Genomic DNA, 19,335 nt, shown 5'->3' with positions numbered 1-19,335 from the left:
CACACACACACACACACACACACACGCACACACACACACACACACACACCAATGCTCGACCTTCATCAAAATAATTAGACCTATATCGAGCCATATGAAGGGAACAGTCAATTTTCCTCATGTGGGGATACATATTTCAAATGAGGCAGTAGCAGACTCATATAGCCTAGCTGCACACTCTCATCCTTCTTCATATGCTGAATTAAGAGGGCCATTTCATTCGTTTTTTCATAAACAATGCAGATATGAAATATTAATGCTATGCCTAAGTGTGCAATTGTTTAAGTGCCTTAAATGATCCCATTTGGAAATTGATTGTTTCCATCCCTCTTTCTTGAGAGTGTTGTTTGTGCGCTCTTTGCCAAACGGCTCCAACAGCTGGTGAACGGGCGAATCTGACTGTGGGCCGGATCATCACGGGGACAGCTGGTCAGCGTGGCTCCGCTGGGCCCGCGCGCCCCCAACCCCCCCCCCAACACCCCAACCTCGTTCCAAATAGGGGTCTGACTTCAAACCAACTAAATATCAGGCCATAACGTAAGGGTGAAAGAGTTCAGTCTGCAAGACTTGGCGAATAGGATGTTAACGATTAGACAAAAGACTTTAATAGCTTTTAATTGAAAGTCGATAATGGGCACGGTGGTCAGCCCTCCTGCTGTAACGCTCGCGTGACACATGCTACAGCCCCTCCCACTCACCAGCCTGCAAGTAGGCCTGTTTATGAACTGTAACTGTTTATGACAAATTTATGGTGCGTAAAATTGAATTGCATTTGAAATACGTACGTAGGCTATAGGCTACACTAGCCTAAATATGATGAGATTTTTAAATATTTATAGCCTATAAAACGGTAAAAGAACACCACACCGCATCCCAACTTGCCAAAAGATCAAATTAGAATCACATCATAAGGATCCGTGACCGATTCCAATAACGACGACCCCTTATGAAAAGGGTTATTCTTGCGAAGTACGCAGCTGATTACATGGAAAGCTCTCTGCCGTTGGATGACGCGAAGATTTTTGCATGTGAAAGGATGCTGGTAAATCCCTCGGCTCTTACTGCGGATTGTCCCCGGCTCAGGGTTAATGAAGTACGGATAGAGTCTCGTTGAGCTCCCGACAAACAAAAACACAACACGGGGAGGCTTAGACGCAGAGGATCAGTGACTGATTAATCTCATTGACTCAAGATAAAAACTAAACAAAATCTTCAAATGAAATTAAGAGTCAATCAAAGCGCAATTTGCATTGTAATGTCCATAAAGGCTAGCCCTTAGAGTTTTCTATTATTAGGCTACACACAATATAGTAGAATAAGGGACAGCATTTTAATCTGCTTTTGAATCCAGGGAGAATAACGTGACAGTCCAAAAATGTTCAAGAGTCAATGGGATATAGCTTAAATTGCAATTATTTATTTGAATAATTCTTCGCTTTTATCAGGCGGTCATCTGTGATATAGCCTACCAGTTGTTCACCATTTTCAAACAGTCTGAAGCTTGTTTTCAAAATGAAAAACAAAATCATAATAGCCTAACCCCTCATACATCCTATATCATTGTTTCATAAAACCTACCATGACAAATAAAATTGATTCTGAATCCTGATTCTGATAATTAACTGAAATTATTGAAAACAATGGCAGAGGGCACAAATGCTGTCCAGAATGGTTATCTGTGTCCTTTTACAAATAAAGGAGTCTGAATCAATGAATGCATGATACATTAACGTCATCAGTAAATACATTATACATTGAATACAATGTAGTGGACAGAATATTTGGATCCATTGGCTGTAACCTACCACTGGAGGGGGGGGGGGGGTCATACCATTAAATAGGTAGAGGGGACAGAAAAGGAAAGAAAAAAGAATCTCTCACAGCAAGACACAGAAACATTTAGGAAAGAGGATGAAATATCAGCAGAACTACAGAGAGTGAAGGGGGTTGGGGGGGGGGGGGGGGGGGGGGGCAGCCCTTCCCGTGGTAACATCCTGTCCAGGAGCTCGTCTCCTCGCCTGGAGGTACAGGCAGGGAGGGGGAATGAAAGCGCGGCTGTGAGATAACCCCACTAATCACTCCCCCAATATAACGGGGAGAGCTACAAACTTGGGTCAGGGGCGCGGGGGAGTGACATCCCAATCTCAGCGAATAATGAAACCTTTCCTCTCAGATCAGGAGAGGAGAAAAGGATAGGAGAAGAAAGGAGAGAGGGAGGGAGAAGGAGAATATAGGATTGGGGCTCCAGCCCTCCACCCCCTCCCCTGCCTGTGATAGCGGTCGCATTCCAAGCAGCAGGGGGGCAGTGTAGCCTAAGACACACCGCCATCAGATGACACAGAGATTATCTAATCAATAAATTGTGGTGTTATGGGCTGGGCTGGACGCCTGGCGCAGGGGTCCCTAAGTAAACTCTCCAGGCCCCCCTCCCCCTCCAGCTCCCTTCCGCCATGCAGCCGTGGTCGTGCCTCTGAGACATGACCCCCCCCACGCCCCCACATGCCCCCTGAGCTGTAACAGCATCTCACACTGGGCTGCCCGTGACTGCAACATAGACCTATAGAGGGTTCGGTTGCACGCGCAGGGCCGACGCAGCCCTCAGTGCCAACCAGATTTCTTAGGGCTCTATAGCACCTCCTACTGGCCAGTGATATTCTGCTGCTTCTGCACAGATGACGTCGTTTCTCCATGCACTGCGCACCTGATAGCATTAAATCAGCGAGGCTCTCCACTATCACACGAAAAAGGTCCCAAACTATATCGTAATAGAAACATAACCAAAACATGAAAGTGTTTTAATCAAATCATTGTCGTTCAGTCACAGAATGTCACAGTATCTACCAAGCGATTAATCTATCATCTCTATATTATGAATCAAGATGATGATAAATGCAGGTGGTAGACAATGGAACGCAGCCTCTTCCAAAATAGCTTTACTATTCATGTGGTCCTTGTGTACAGCATACATATATGGAAGAGAGGCTATGTTATGGTCTCATTTAAAGTGGACTTGAGGGAACATGCAGGCAGTTTCTTGGACACCACAGCGGACCCCTGGGTCAGTGTCGGGGGGCCACAGGGAGTCCTCTCACCTCATAAACATAAAGGGAGGAGAGGTTATCAATAAATGATGAGGTGTGGTATACATGTATTTTTAACGCACCTTCTGTGTGAAGTCTGTCAGGTGCTCATACACTGTCTCCTGGTAGAGGGCAGAGAGCAGAGAAGGACTCTGTATGTGTGTGTGTATGTGTGTGAATGTGCTGTGTGTGTGTGTGTGTGTGTGTGTACGTGTGTGAATGTGTGTGTTGAAGCAGGGCAGGCAAGTGGAGGGATATTTCTTTGTGTAAAGGTGGTGATAACCAGAGGTCCTATTTTGCCAGCGAAGTCAGTTTATGAATTTGTTTTCAAGTGTGTTTTTGTGTGTGTGTCAGTGATGGAAATTACTGTACAAAGGGTAAGATAATATTTTGGAGGTACTTTGGGTGAGGATGTAATTTGGGTGAGGAGGTAATATGGGTGAGAAAAGACAGTAAAAAAGGACACACAATAGGTTCTTCAACACTTTTCTTTGTGGTTTTAAAAAGGGCCTGCCATGATGAAGACATCCTGTTGCCTCACTCCCGCTCCGAGACTTACTGTGACATGTCTGCCATTGGCCATCAGCAGGAAAACGCACCCAAGAGAGGTGATGTGTAAGGGGCTATTGTTCTATACCCCGTCCACCATCATTGAGACACACACACACACACGCACACACACACACACACACACACTAAGCGTGGCATGACTGGGTCAGTGTGTGTATACGTGTTGGGGGAAGTAGTGGTTTAAAAGGGGGTCCAAAAGCCCCTAATTGGACATGTGAGAGGCAGCGGTGAGCCAGACTGCTGGAGGAGACCATCTACCTCCAGTGACCACTCCTTGACTTCCCATTTGCCTCCGAGGACCCCCAGGGCTGGCCAAGCAGCTGCCCGACGGAGCCGTAACTCCAGGCCAAGGCGAGGACCCCAAGATAACAAGCCCACAATGGGGGGGTGAGAGGGAGGTAGGGGTGTGAGAGTGAGGAGAAGAGAAAACAGACAACAGTGTAACAGAACAGGAATAAGCCCAGAAGTCGTGACAACACACTGATGGGTTAGGACACTTTCGCTTAATAAAAGTTTACTCTCTGACGCGAGCTGGGAATGCAACATGCTGAGAGAGCTGCTTTAATCGCGTGAGAAATGGCGTGGCTTCCTGCTTTGCTCCCAACTCTGCTGCTCATTTCATCATCAGAGAAACTGACAGAGAAATATTTACATACTGTACGCCCAGAGAGGCAGAGGGATTTGGACGCTGGTTGTCTGGTAGATCAGAGAGCTGATTTATATAATGGAGGCAGCTAGCAACACAAGCCAACAGCAACACAGAGCAAGCTGCCTGCTCTTCACACCTGAGCAGGCGGAAACAGACACACACGCGTGCACACACGCACGCACACAGGTTTTGAAGTTCGTCTGGAGTGGCAAGCTGAATAAAGACAGAAGAGGGTGATGCCACGTAGCGGAGAAAACCGTCTTCAAACGGTTATCAATACAATTGGCTGTGCCAGCAGCGGCAGTTTAACCTCTTTAGCGCGTCGGGTGTCTGCTAACTGGATGTGACGCCTGCTCGCGATGGCGCCTTCTGCGGTGTCTTCTTCACACAAGACGCTCAGGGGGTGATGGGTACTGAGAGTCCCAGTTTAACTGTGAGGCAGCGGCGTCCCTTTGCGAGTCCCCACACTGAACCATAATAGCATCCTGCGCCCAAAAAAAACAACACATTCAAATGCGCACAAACACACGCACGGTAGCAAAGCAGGTGGCAGGGTGACACAAATTTAGAAAAGCAAATAAAGAGAGAGAGAGAGAGAGAGAGAGTCAAGCCCTGTTTAGCATACCTCGCATGCAGCCTTTGGGAATAAACTTTTCCTGACTGCAGCTGTGCTGTCATAACCTTTCCAGACTCTGTAGGTATATTTAGTTCCTTCATACAATCAATAACATCCGGTGCATAGAAGGACAAGACAACCAATGTACATTTAAAAATCACAAATAAATGACTTTATTCTCATGGCATGGCCATGGTCACAATAAATGTACATTCTTGTAAACTTCAATAAGTTGTTAAATACCCTGACTGTCTCTCCAAATTCAACAGTGTAGTCTAACCAACAACTTAACCAGAAGTAAAGGCCTGCCTATAAAATTAAATTAGGTCTGGAATATTCTATTAGAAGCACTGCATGTAATTTTGAACATGTCTGTCATGTCTGACATCTGACAGTCTCATGATGATGAAAGGTATAACAGACATCAATCACTACAAAACACAATCATTCACAAATTATAATCAGAGGAGCACATTCAACTCAACTGGCATCCTTATAACTTGCATTACACACGAATTGAATGTGTTCCTAGTGTTGTACACTCTAACTGCACAATATCACCTAAGATTCTGACACAAACATGGTACTTAACATGAAATGGGATCGGCTGGTTTAATCACGTGCCAATCAGTCAATGCATCGCAAGATCTGATAGAGTGCGCGCGCATGCTAAAGTATGTCACACGGATACATGGTGAGGACGAAGAGGAGGAATAAATTCATGAGAAAAACCTTCCTTTGCCAAAAGACGCCGAGCTCAGAGAAAAGGGGCAGAGGAGAGGAGGCCGGCCTGCCAAGGATGTGGCAGAGGCATTAGGGATTGCAGCTGGCGGGCGATCAGGCTGGCTCTGTGCGCGAGCAGCCCCTGTACCCCTTGATCCTGAGCAGAGGCAGGTCTCCACGGACCCTGCTGGTGCCAAGACGCTCTGCTCCTCCAAACCTGGAAACCCCGAGCCTCCACACGGACACGTGAAAAACACACAAACACTCGCTAGCTAGCATGCCGCACCACAACGCGCGCATACGAAATATACAGATAGAAATAGAAACACAAACACACACACACACACACACACGCACGCACACATACAATAGTATTCAGCCGGTATCCCGGCGTTTCTGACAGGCCATACTAATCAGGTGCGCCTGAGACGATAGTGACAGTGTCGAGACATGCGGCGCGCGCGGCAGCTCATGTCCAGAGTGGTAATGAATAGAACACCGGTAGACAGGGGACACAGGCCCTTGTACCGAGGCTGTGGACCATCGCTGTTTTCCTCCGCAAGGATTGCATTCCTTCCGATACGGACTACCTCCTTAAGTTATGCCTGCACTAGATACAGTGGAGAGGGACAGAGAGAGAGAGAGAGAGAGAGAGCGAGAGTGACAGAGACAGATGAATAAGAAGAGACTGAGAGAGAGGGAGAGGGTTAAAGTAGGGTTGAGATAAAACCCTACTCATCAGGGGACACACGAGGGCCGCACCTGACCCACAGAGAAGATCCGACGCAATTAGGCCAGGGAGAGGATTAGCCGTCGGTTCGGAGAAAGAGGCATGGCCAGGGGTCAGAGAACGCGGAGATAGCCGAGACAGATACAGCGGTCGGCGTGGATGAGGAGGGAACGGTGAAAGGGAAGGTTGTGTCACCCGACATGTAGAGGAGAGAGGGAGTCAGTGGGGGGGGGGTAAGATAAACCTCTAGATACGAGGACCTTGGCAGCGCAGGTAGGCCACCCTGAGAGGCTACAGCAAAAACAAAAAAAAGCTACACAGATACACACACACACACACACACACACACACACAAACACACACACATGCAGCAGACACAATAGAGTGATTACACCTCCCCGGTGACATGCAGGAGCTGCTCAGGACACACACACACACACACACACACAAACATACACACACACACACACACACACAAACATCCACAGGGCCTGACTGCTACAGTGCGGGTGCCTGCTCTAAGAGGGACAGGCTGGACATTCAGAAAGAAACAAAGAGGAATAAAGGATTGTGGGTAAGAGGAATAAAGGATTGTGGGTAAGAGAAAGAGGCTCTCAGATAACCTTGCCGTTGCCAGGCACATCCCGGCCTATCTCTCCGGCTCTAAGGTTACCTCGTACCCAATGACACATGCTGCACTGTGTGACCTATTCTCTGCCTTGAAACTCCAGGGAACCAATCTGTCTCAACTGTACATTTCCTTTTCTAAGGACAACTCAGCTTATATTTGAATGGTGTACACAATATTGTAAAATATCATAGTATTCCATCTGGGCTCTGTGGTTAAAATGTATTTTCCAGAAGAACTGATAGGTTACCCTAGGATCAGAGAGGAGGGTAACCATCGTGATGAGATGTGAAGCAGGTCAGGTGACAAGCCATCAAACAGTATCTGCATATGGCCTGTCTAACGGAAATAACTTTCATTTTCTAACAACATTTAGATGTTCATCTTAAAGCCATTAACTCAAAGGCCAGAAGGTTTACTGGCAAAGCAACATTCCACTTTGACAAAAGATTTGAAAGAATATATGAAAAAGAGAAACGTATTGTTTTTATATGAGATCTATTCCCCGGGTGGCGGGGTCAATAATGACTTGATAAGTCTGTGACTGCCTTGCTATTTGCACTGTTTGCGCTGTGTTTTCTCTGCCTGTGATTGAGCGTGGCTATTTCCAGGCGTGGGGAGAGGCGTCTCAGGACCAGGAGGCTAACGTCTGTTTGATCAAAGTTTATGTGAAATTTCCCGCCCCCCCCCACAGGGGAGCTGGTGTTTATGAACTGTAATAAAAAGAGTCATTTTGACGGCCTGACCTGAGTGTGGTGGCAGGGGGGGTTTAGTTATGTCTCTGTTTGCGAGGGAGGGGTGGAGCCGCGAGCGAGAGAGATGGGGAGAGAAGGGAGAGAGAGAAAGAGAGAGAGAGAGACGGTGGAGAGAAGGGAGAGAAAGAAAGAGAGAGAGAGAAGGGAGAGAAAGAGAGGGAGTGAGAGAGAGAGAGAAGGGAGAGAGAGATGGGGGAGAGAGAGAGAGATGGGGGAGAGAAGGGAGAGAAAGAGGGAGCGAGAGAGAGAGAGAGAAGGGAGCGAGAGATGGGTGGAGAGAAAGAGAGAGATGGAGAGAATGGAAGGAAAGAGGGAGTGAGAGAAGGGAGAGAGAGAGGGAGTGAGAGAGAAGGGAGAGAGAGATGGGGGGAGAGAAAGAGAGAGAGAGAGAGAGAGAGAGAGATGGGGGGAGGGCCATGACACCCCTGTGTTCTCCTAGCAGCCAGCCAACAGCTCTTAATGAAACACATTAGATCCACCCAGTCACCTTACAGCAGTGGACTGACTTCTCCCAGCAATCTTGCTCATTTGAATTTAACACATAGCAATGGGAAATGAATGTACGTGATCCCGATAAGTCATTCTTTATAGGTGGAAAAAAAGAGCTAAATAAATAGGCAGGCTATTTGCCAATGTAGCCATGTTATGAGACTGCAATCAATAGGCGATTCAAGTAACCTTTCAGAAAACCAAATAATGTTGACCTTTTTACTTTGTCAATGAACCATAATCCTCTAGCTTTGAGAGGCTGATAAGGCGGTTCAATAGTATCAGACTTTTAATGAACATATTAATGGTCTTAGAGTTGAATAGCTTAGTGGTTGGCTAATTGCATGAATACCGTTATGCAGAAATGGTGCTCAAAAGCATACTAAACGATGACTTTCTCATATGCACAACAATCACGGTTAGATGAACAGTAATGAAATTAAAGATATTATTATAGATATACTTTGTTCTATGAACTGCATTCTGCATTATGAAATGTATTCCTGGTCTGTGGAGAAAACACCTAATCTAGTAAGAAGCTAAACTATGCGGAGCGCCGTGTCTCTGATACAGCATTTCTATGTGTAGCTAAATAAATCATCCCAGGTTACTGAAGCTGAGTGATGGAGGACGCTTTATTTGTTAGTGTCTGAGGCTTTCTGGAGGCATCGCTAAATCAATGCTGTTTGCTGCAAGCCAGAACAGAACACACACACACACACACACACACACACACACACACACACACACACACACACACACACACACACACACACACACACACACACACACACAACAAAACACACCAGAGAGCCATCAGTAACATTCACTGACATCCCAGGACCAGAAGGATGACTGGGAGGCTAAAGGAACTCTTTACTGTCCAAAGTGCTTCACAGAACAAGATCTTACTTCAATTACAACATCAATTGTGTAATATTGCTTGAATAATGTGTTCGATATCTCAACATCACGATTGTCCCCTCGTTTTGTCAGACTTCTGTATGTGTAAAATAGCCACATGCTATTCCACACACGTGTTTGTGAGTATGTGTGTGCAAGGTAGATATCCTACCCTCCAGCGCACACACACACACACACACACACACACACACACACACGCACACACACTCACACACATGCACACGCACACGCACACATGCACACACTCACGCGCGTGCACACAAACATGCACAGCCTGGATTACTGAAGTAGTATCAAACTTGAATAATAAAGCAGGTTCTTAAGATTTTAATAAGAATAAAATGAAACAGTAACCACCAAGGGGCCAGCAGGGTTAATCCCCTCAATATTACTGAAAATAAAACAGGATCAAAACGGAGAGGAGAGCATGAGAGAGAGGGAGAGAGAGAGGGAGAGAGAGAGAGAGAGAGAGAGGGAGAGAGAGAGGGGGAGAGAGAGAGAGAGGGGGGGGGGGGGGTGGGAAGCTGGGAAATGTAGAATATTATTAGCCTCAGATAGTCTGTGGGTGTTTCAGAATACGATACAATGCAGTCACAGATTACAGCAGATTACCATTAACAAGTAGATTTCTAGAAACACATTATTATTCTCTAGAATACTAAAATATTTCACACTGAAGCGGAACACACAGGTGACACTGTTTGACTGTGTTTAGTCTCTACAGTGCACAAGGAGTGCTCAGTTCATTCCCTATGCGTTCAACACCCGCGTTGGTTCCTCAACATATTTCCAATGTCAAAGCATGTGCGCAGGCAGCAGATGGCATGAAACAGTTGGCACGGGCGAGTGCGCGTGAATATCTGTTTACTAATAACCCTTTAATTACTTCAGATGGGCAATGGGATCAAACAGCCAGAATCACACAGGAATTACCCTTAAATGAGACCGGACAGGAAATATAGCCTACACTATGGCCTTATGTGACCAGTAAAGTTTTTTTTTCTTGTCCGCTAAAATATGCTTTACTCTAAGGGGGGAGATATTCTCTATTCTAGTCTCTAATAACTGTACCAAACAGCATCACAGATGATATAAAATGGGTATTAAAGAAAAGAGAGCGAACGACTACTACTCAGTGTGTGCAACACACATCCCCTCACCACCACTCCTTGGTCTCCAGACTACTGTAATAACAGACGAGGAATGGGGATAAAATACCCTTCTGTGGGTAAATGTCAAGAAAAATTCCTTCATCTGCTACGATAATGCTAACATACACCATTTTGTTCCACTGAACCCACCTCTCGGGCAAATATGTTACAAAAGTGTGCACTTCCTCCTCTTTCTTCTCCGAGCTGAGATTTAGGCTGCTGTATCGGTGGGATTGTGTTTCATTACCCGAGCGGAGAGTGTGTTGGTTCCGTTGGATGCCCTTTCGTGTGGGGCCTCGCGAAAGCATACATTTTAATGATGAGACCTTTACTTTGGGATAAAGGGAAGAAAATAAATTGCTGTTCAAAAGGAGATATTACTCTTGGCATTGTGGGATTGTGGAGGATTGGGCAGGTGTGGGCCGGTGACCCATAGATTGAGACCAACGCAACCTGTATAAATTAAGATATAAATAGTCTCATATGGGGCACTAGTGCGTGTGCACTCCAGTATTCATGCACATGTCTAATATATGCATGAAGGTTCACGTGTGTGTGTGTGTGTGTGTATGTGAGAGTGTGCAGTGTCCATTTGTGAACGTGCAAGTGCATACGTGTGCGTGGTGTATGTGTGTGTGGTGTATGTGTGTGTGTGGTGTATGTGTGTGAACGGAGTCTGTGTGTGTGGTCTATGTGTGTGAACGGAGTGTGTGTGAGCGGTGTGTGTGTGGGGTGTATGTGTGTGAACGGTGCGTGTGTGTGTGTGAGAGCGGTGTGTGTGTGGGGTGTATGTGTGTGAACGGTGCGTGTGTGTGTGTGAGAGCGGTGTGTGTGTGTGTGTGTGTGAAGACGTAAATCCCACTCAAGTGTAGACAAACAGAAGGGTGGCGGTTCGAGGGCTGCAGTAATCTTGCCTGGTTATTGTATTTTCTTCTGCTGGATCCCAGTAAAGACCTCCCAGCTCTGCTCTGTTCTGCTCTACTCTACTCTACTCTACTCTACTCTACTCTACTCTACTCTGCTCTGCTCTACTCTGCTCTGCTCTGCTCTACTCTGCTCTGCTCTACTCTACTCTACTCTGCTCTGCTCTGCTCTACTCTACTCTGCTCTGCTCTACTCTACTCTGCTCTGCTCTGCTCTACTCTACTCTACTCTGCTCTACTCTGCTCTGCTCTGCTCTACTCTACTCTGCTCTACTCTGCTCTACTCTACTCTACTCTGCTCTGCTCTGCTCTGCTCTACTCTACTCTGCTCTACTCTACTCTGCTCTACTCTACTCTGCTCTGCTCTGCTCTGCTCTACTCTACTCTGCTCTGCTCTACTCTGCTCTGCTCTGCTCTGCTCTGCTCTACTCTACTCTACTCTGCTCTACTCTACTCTGCTCTGCTCTGCTCTGCTCTGCTCTACTCTGCTCTGCTCTGCTCTGCTCTGCTCTACTCTGCTCTGCTCTACTCTGCTCTACTCTGCTCTGCTCTGCTCTGCTCTGCTCTACTCTACTCTACTCTGCTCTACTCTACTCTGCTCTGCTCTGCTCTGCTCTGCTCTACTCTGCTCTGCCCCGGCCCTCCTGTCACTGGTGGACCAGCCCGGGGGGACAGCTCTGGCTCGGGCCCCACAAGGAAATTAAAAGGGGATTAAGACTGGCTGACACTTTGTGGCCGATTACTCATTTATTTCGGTGCGTGGTGGAGGGAGGTGGTGGAGGGAGGTGGTGGAGGGAGGTGGCGTTGGACGCCGTCTCCTCTTGGCTGTGAAGAGAGGGCGGGGGCTTGGGAGAGGGTCCTCGCTGGAATTAATCATGAGGTAACCGTGAAATTATCAGAGGCCTTCGTATTTACATAGCATCGTTCTCATTCAAATCTAAAAAGCAATATGTAGACCACCTAATAAACAATATGTACAATAATGAGTTGACTAGCTTATCAGTTGATGCTTATCAAACTCAAATCCCATTGGTTTGTTCATTTTAGCAGCCCAGCCAAGCCCCTTGTACTGTTGCACAGTATCAAACTATCCCTGAGAGGCAGATGAGGAGGACAGATGCCGAATTAGGCTTGCTAATTAGGGAAGTCTGTTTGTAATTAATAGATATTACCAGTGGACTAGCTTCCTGCCCAACAGAGTCTCCAGGATTCCAGGGGGGTGCAGGGAACTCTCTGTGAGTGATGAGTGACAGCAGCCTGCAGAGAGAGAGTTAGTAACTAGCCATCACACACACGCACACTTGTGAACATATACACACTAAACTTCAGTCTATATGAGTTCATACAAGATCTTTGACTCGTGTAATTCTATCAACATTGCTGTGTGTTGCATCTGTGGACCGGCCAGGGGCTTTAACCATTTTAGGGACCAACTCCTTCCTGTCCTCCTTCCTACTTCCTGTCCTTCCTGTCCTCTTTCCTGTCCTCCTTCCTGTCCTCCTTCCTGTCCTCTTTCCTGTCTTCCTTCCTGTCCTCTTTCCTGTCCTCCTTCCTGTCCTCTTTCCTGTCTTCCTTCCTGTCCTCCTTCCTTCCTGTCCTACTTCCTGTCCTCTTTCCTGTCCTCTTTCCTGTCTTCCTTCCTGTCCTCTTTCCTGTCCTCCTTCCTGTCCTTCCTGTCCCCCTCCCTGTCCGTCTCTGTGATCCGGGGGCGTGGGCGTGGTTGCGGAGGTGCAGTGTGGCGCGGCGGCGACAGAAAGGAGTTATCAATTATCCAGAGCGCTGTGGCACTCTGGCTTCCTCCAGATCTGCTGTTAAATGAAGTTGTCAGCGCTGTCTCTGCGATTTCCCCCGTCACACGGGCAGACGGTGATGTCATGTGACGGACGCTCGCCGCTTCTCCTTGCCGGCTGCCGCCCCGCATCTTGCCTGCAATTCATCAGCTCCCGAGCACGCCGGCCCGGGCTTGGTCCACGCCAGCGCCAACGCAGGGGCACATGCGGCGCCGCTGCGCCTAAGCCAACCCGGCGCCGGGCTGGATCACCTTCCAAAAACCCGCTGTAGAGGACAGGGTTCAGCGGACTTTTGCCCCAGTGGCTGGAGCGCGTGCGGACTGGACGCAGTGTGTGTGCGTGTGTGTGCGTGTGTGTGCGCGCGCGTGTGTTTGTGTTTCAGAGAAAGGGAGAGAAGCCCAGAGGAGGAGAGGGGGAGATGGAGGAACTGGAGAACAGCTGTGAGGTAGAAGTAACGAGGGAGGGAGGGAGGGAGGGAATGGGAGAGAGAGGCGGGGTGGAACCGGAGCAGCGTGGACAGCGAAGGGCGATGTCTGGGGATGGCGTGCGTGCGGGCGGGCGTGCGGGCGGGGAGGCGGGCCCTCTGGGGGCCCGGGTCTCAGGTGAGGCTACAGAATGTGGGACAGTGGGCGCCGTGAGCATCGCTGAGCTGAAGGGCACGGGAACGTACGGTCAGGGACGCAGCTCGCACGGAGAGAGAGAAGGAGGGAGGGAGAGAGAGAGAGAGAGAGAGAGAGAGAGAGACCAGCCAGACGGCCGGGCGACAGAGAGAACAGATAACTGTAAAACAGCGTGGCGCTAAGCTCTCTGTGCTTAAGTATTTATTTGTGATGAATAGTAATGATGGCACAGTTACAAAGCACTTGTTTAATATGGAATGGCTCAGGAGGCGGATATCGTTCCCCGCGTCCTTAACCGGGCCGCGGCTATCGAGCGACCGCGGGGAGATGCCAAACCCAGCCCCCCCTGTCCACCTTCCTACGCCCTCCACCCCAGCCCACAGTCAAAACGCCTGCCGTCCCTTTACACCGTCCCCTGCCCCACTCTTAAATAATAAATTAAACACTATTCCGAGATATTAACCTACTTATTATCTTCTTTTTTTTTAAGTCAGGAATTTATGTCAATTTGGTTGGTGTTCAATGCAGCCCAGCTGTCACAGACTGGCCTCCAGTAACCTAAATAAACTAGTAATGTTCCCTTGGTCTGGGCTCGTTGGTTGGATGCCACTGTAAAGGGAATTAACGACTCCTTTTACACTTCAAAGGGCCTGACGGTTTAAATCAGAGTTGTTGTTTTTCCGCCACTAAATAAAGTAATTATTAGATCCCGGTGATAATGAGCACATGTTGACCTTGCTCATAACGAATATTTCTTTAATGTGTTTTTCCGGGCTAATCTAAGGCAACAGTGCTTAATCTTTCACCAAAGGCAGCAAAACACTCCGGTCTCCCTGTCGGAGGGGCTCTCCCAGTAATAAGCTGTTCCCGGGCCCCGGTAGTGGAGAACTGGCATGGGCTCCGGCGGCCATGGATCAGGCAGTCATAACCTCCTGTTCCAGGGATAAGCCTCAGTCAGACCTGCGGGGGTCTTTAAACAGGGAGGAGAGGAAGAGCTGGAGAGACAGACGGGGGGGAGAGGAGCGAGGGGGCGGGTGGGAGGAGGGGGCGGGGGGCAGGAAGAGGGTAGAGGGGTGGTGGTGGTGGGGGGTAGATTTCAGCCATGGCTCCGGGTGAAGATGGCACCCCTCTCACCTGTGACGTGCTTGAACGGGACACGCAGGGAGGGGACCAAGTGAGCCCCTGCGCTTAATTGGGCACTCAAATGCTACCGGGTCCCTTCCCAACGGCTCGGAGGTGACACATGGCCAAGAGGGAGAGAGGGAGAGAGAGAGGGAGAAAGGGAGGGAGAGAGAGAGGCCCCAGGATGGGAGAGGAGGAGAGTGTGAGGGGAGAGGAAATGGAGCCGAGGGTTTAGCACCTCCTATGGCCAAGGTTTTTTCTCTCTCCCCGGGTTCTCGATGTGACGGTACATTTGGTCCCCAGCTGTGCCAAAGATGACAGGGCAAAATTAACCCCTCAGTGATGGGAACGAGTCAGGCACTGAGGCAGCATTATAAATTTATGTTTGGTTCCTTGACAGACTAAGAGAATAAAGGCTAAATGATGCCCTAGTTTATTATACTGTAATTATGTCCTAGTTTTATACTCTGTTGATTATTTAAAAAATGCAATGCAATGATTTTATACTAACCATAACGTTGCCTGAATTTTGCACAAGCTCCTGTCATAATAATCAAAGTAGCATGTATCACTGAAACTCATTTAATTAATTTGTCTATTTAAACAGTATATAATTTGCATAACACAATAGCATCTATGGAACGTCAGAATACTTTGCGCAGTCCGACAGAGAACAGTCTCTTAAATCGGCGTTCTCCCTTATCTAATCCCCCATTTTGCCGTCCGCGGTCCCGAGCGCAGACACCTCGCAGGACACGACGAGTAACCAGCTCTAAATTCTCTTTTCCACTTCATCAAAGCTTGCGCCCGCTAATCCGTTTCTTATATAAATAGCTCTCCGGTAGAGAGGGTAGCTGCCGCATGGAGCTCTAACCCTTCTGTCCCCGAAGCTGCAGCCAGGATAAGCTGCGTGTTGGATGGGCACATCGGGCTGCCTGTGGCCTGCCGCTGTGCTGGCGGCCAGTACAGATGGAGGGCAGGGCTGGGCAATGCCAGCTTGTCAGTCGGATTAAAACGACTCATTTATTCACTGAAGTATCGTGCAAAGCGACTGGGCCAAAGCGGGGTGAGACAGAGGGGGAGAGGAGGGTCAGATCGCGGGGGGAGGGTGGGGGTAGTTTGAAAGTGAGAGAGGGTCTTCAACTAGCTGCCCCTTACCCCTCCCTCCCTCTTCCCTCCCTCTCTCTCTCTCCCTCTCTCGTTTTTTCGCTGGTTACTTATCTTTCCGGGGCTGCCAGGAGCCATTACGGCGGAGTGCGGAAGGCGGACGGCGGGGTGGCGTCACCCGGCGTCCGGGTGACAGATTGCCGCTCGGCATTGGTGGCGGAGGAGACGAGGGCGGAAAGCGATTGGCTCGGACGGTCAGGAAGTGGGCACTGAGGGATGGCGAAGGAGGAGGGAAGGGAGGAGGAGGAGAGAGGGGGGGGTGGAGGAGAGTCAGGGAGAGGATGACAAGACCTGGCTGTGTGACCTTTGGTAGGAGGTGAGTTACTTAAAGGGGCACTGCCCTGCTCTTGAGAGGGCTTTGGCAGTGGCGGGCGCGGTGGTGGCGGGTTGAACACGGATGCCAGGGCACGGAGAGGGCAGGGGCTGACTCCTCTGGTTGTGCCCGGGGGCCCTGCTGCTGTCCCTTTGAACCCCAGTCCGCACGGGCCAGAGAGGAGAGGAGCAGTAGAGGACGACTGGAGCTGTCCGCTGACCGTCCTCGTTGAATCTAGGCCTCTCACAGTTCCTCCCAGCCTGATGTTGTGTGAGTCCTGGAAAAGTAGGAATAAATTCTCTTCCGCAAGGTTAGACAATTCTATTATCAGAGGGCCATAGACCAATCAGGACGGTCAACCCAGAGTTTGTCTGCCTTTAAGAAATATGTAAAACACATAATACAACTCTATGCTACAAAATATATGAGATCCCTCACCTCACCTATCTCTTAGTCAAATCACCATTAGGGCCTGAGAGAAATGGCGGCCATGTTGGGAACGGTCAGCCTTCCATCCCATAATGTCACACTCTCAGGTCACTGACCGGCCAACCGTGTGTGTGTGTGCGTGTGTGTGTGGCAGGGCAGGGGGGGTGAAGATTGGGAAGGGCTTTATCGGGTCTAATTACTCCCGATAGCTGTAATTTACAGGTTGACAGCAGGGAGAAATCGGTGAGATTCACACTTCCGCGGGTCAGCATCTGTCGCCATTAACTGCACCGGCGCGTGCCGCCGGCCGGTCGGCGAGCGGGGGGAGGGGGACGGTAAACAACGAGCGGCGTGTGACAGATTAGCGGCGCCGGCGAAAGGACCTTCCACTGACACATCATTTCTCTCGCTCCGCGAGTTTGTTTTCGCGGCAGCTGTCACCAATAAAACGGAAAAAGCAGGAGCTGGCGAGAGGAGGTGGCATCACCGGCGGTGGCTTTTGTTCCAGTTCCAGAGAGGTGGGTGGTGGTGGAGGAGGAGGAGGAGGAGGAGGGAGGGAGAGAGGAGGAGGAGAGCAGGGAGGAGGAGGGTGGTTCAGTGAGAGTGACCTGTTTAAAAGTCTGTCCCCACTTTTAATGGAGTATTAGGAGAAAAACCAGGGCAGGGCGGCGTCAAACTGCATTTTTCTGCTGACTTCATAGTAATTACCTCCTTTATTTTCCCTTTTTAGGTCTGCTGTACAAATTGCAGGTGTCACCCTGAAGCGATAATTTTAGTTCAATTTGCATCAGCGTGTGTGGTAGCTGCACAGAGCACAGACAGTATTCTGGAGGGGAGACCTTACTGTAGCTCAGGGCAGTGTGCACTCATTCGTGTGCCGCGGTCCCAATTCCATGTGCACGACCCCCCCCCACCCCCTCCCACTCCTCCTATCCCATGTGACACTCCTTCCGGGTCCCACGGGGCTCAGAGGAGCCGTGGGTCCGGTGCCAGAGTGGGCTGGCGGGCTACTGCCGTCCCCCCTGTCCGTCTCATGGTCTTCACGCTCGCCGAGTCGGTCTCTGAGGTGGTCCGACCAGGGCCTCCTGGAGGTGCCCCGGACCAGACTAAAAACCCAGGGTGACAGAGCCTTTGAGGCGCTGGCCCCGAGGCTCTGGAATGTTCTTCCCCAGGACCTGAGAGTTGCTCCTTCTGAACGTACATGTTCGAAAAACAACTAAAGACACATTTGTTCAGACAGGCCTTTGGTCATTTATAAGAGGTACTTTTTTCTGCTTGCAATGTTCTCTTTTTTGTTTTTGTTTCGTGTTTTTGGATTGCATATTTTATGTTTGATTTGAACTTATTACTGTAAAGCACTCTGTGCATTCGTGCTGTGAAGAATGCTATATAATAAATAAAGTTTACTTACTTACTTACTTACACATGGCCAAGCTAGCTGCTGTGCTGTGCATTGGGCTAACTTTTCATGGCATCCTGGCAAAACAACTTTCCCTTGACCTCAAACTAAAGGACGTCCTCTCGGAAGTTGTTTCCGGGCTGCTTGAGTTTGAGTTTTGGACTCCTGACATGACAATGTGTTTTTGACTGGAGGATCCAAGAGAGGCATGAAAGGGACACAGAAGCCCGACCCGATGATCACATCTGTCACTGAACTGTGCCTGGGGCAGCTACGGTACGACTCACATCATCGCCTGACCAGAGCAGCCTGTATAGGCTTCTGCTTGCCTCGGATACCTCCATCACCAAACCCATCCATAACGCCGGGCGGGTAGCGGGCGAACCCGTAGGTCTGGCCCTGTCCTGTCCTATATCTAACGGGAGACTGGTGTCTCCAACCTCCAGAGCCCCCAGCCTTCCCACAAGTGCCATATGGTTCAGCCCGGCCCCCCATTCCATTAGCAGGGCCCAAACAGAGGCGAGCGAAGGCCCAGAGCCCGGGCCTCCTGGCCTTCCCCTGGCACGGCCACAGGGCATGCCCTGCCCACCACCAGCTGCCAAGGCCGGGGCAGTGGACGGGACAGCCACGCCTCACCTGGCGCTGCCAGTAACCACACAGCAACCCGCCAGCAGCAGCTGGCTGCAGGGAGACAATGGAACAGGGATTAACATGGAGGAGAATGGACACGGAGCTATATCAACGGTTCTGTGGTAAAAGTAGAGAATGAAAGATTTCCCCCGAATACGAAGTGAAGACGTGAAGCAAAAGCATAGATATAACAGCATCCATCAGTTGACAAACGAGCGTAGTTTCGTTCGTGTTGCATTCTGATGGGACAGGAACGATGGGAGCAGAGGGCAATGTTAGTCTACGGGCGACATGAAGCAGTAGCTAAAGAAAGAGAGAAAAAAAGACGAGGGGGGAGGGGGGGGGAGACAGAGAGAGATGTTTAGCACATCACATGGGAATGTCAGTGTGTGCCTCAGCAGCCTGTACCTGCCACAGGACCTGAGGCCTTTTTTAATTAATCATTACAGGGGATGAATAATTCAGCCATTATCACTGTGGATATATAGAATGGCTCATTTGTCTCCCAGGAAGTTCCACCCAATCAATTTCAATGTTTTCTTTAATAAGCTACAGTTCCAGTGAGACATACAGATAGTTCACGAGACTGGAAATTCTTAGCTCACCATTGCACAAGCCTGTCTCTTT

This window comes from Borostomias antarcticus, assembly GCF_949987555.1.
Source record: "Borostomias antarcticus genome assembly, chromosome: 2".
Classification (NCBI taxonomy): domain Eukaryota; kingdom Metazoa; phylum Chordata; class Actinopteri; order Stomiiformes; family Stomiidae; genus Borostomias; species Borostomias antarcticus.
The sequence above is the reverse complement of the archived record's forward strand: the minus strand, read 5'-3'. Positions refer to the sequence as shown.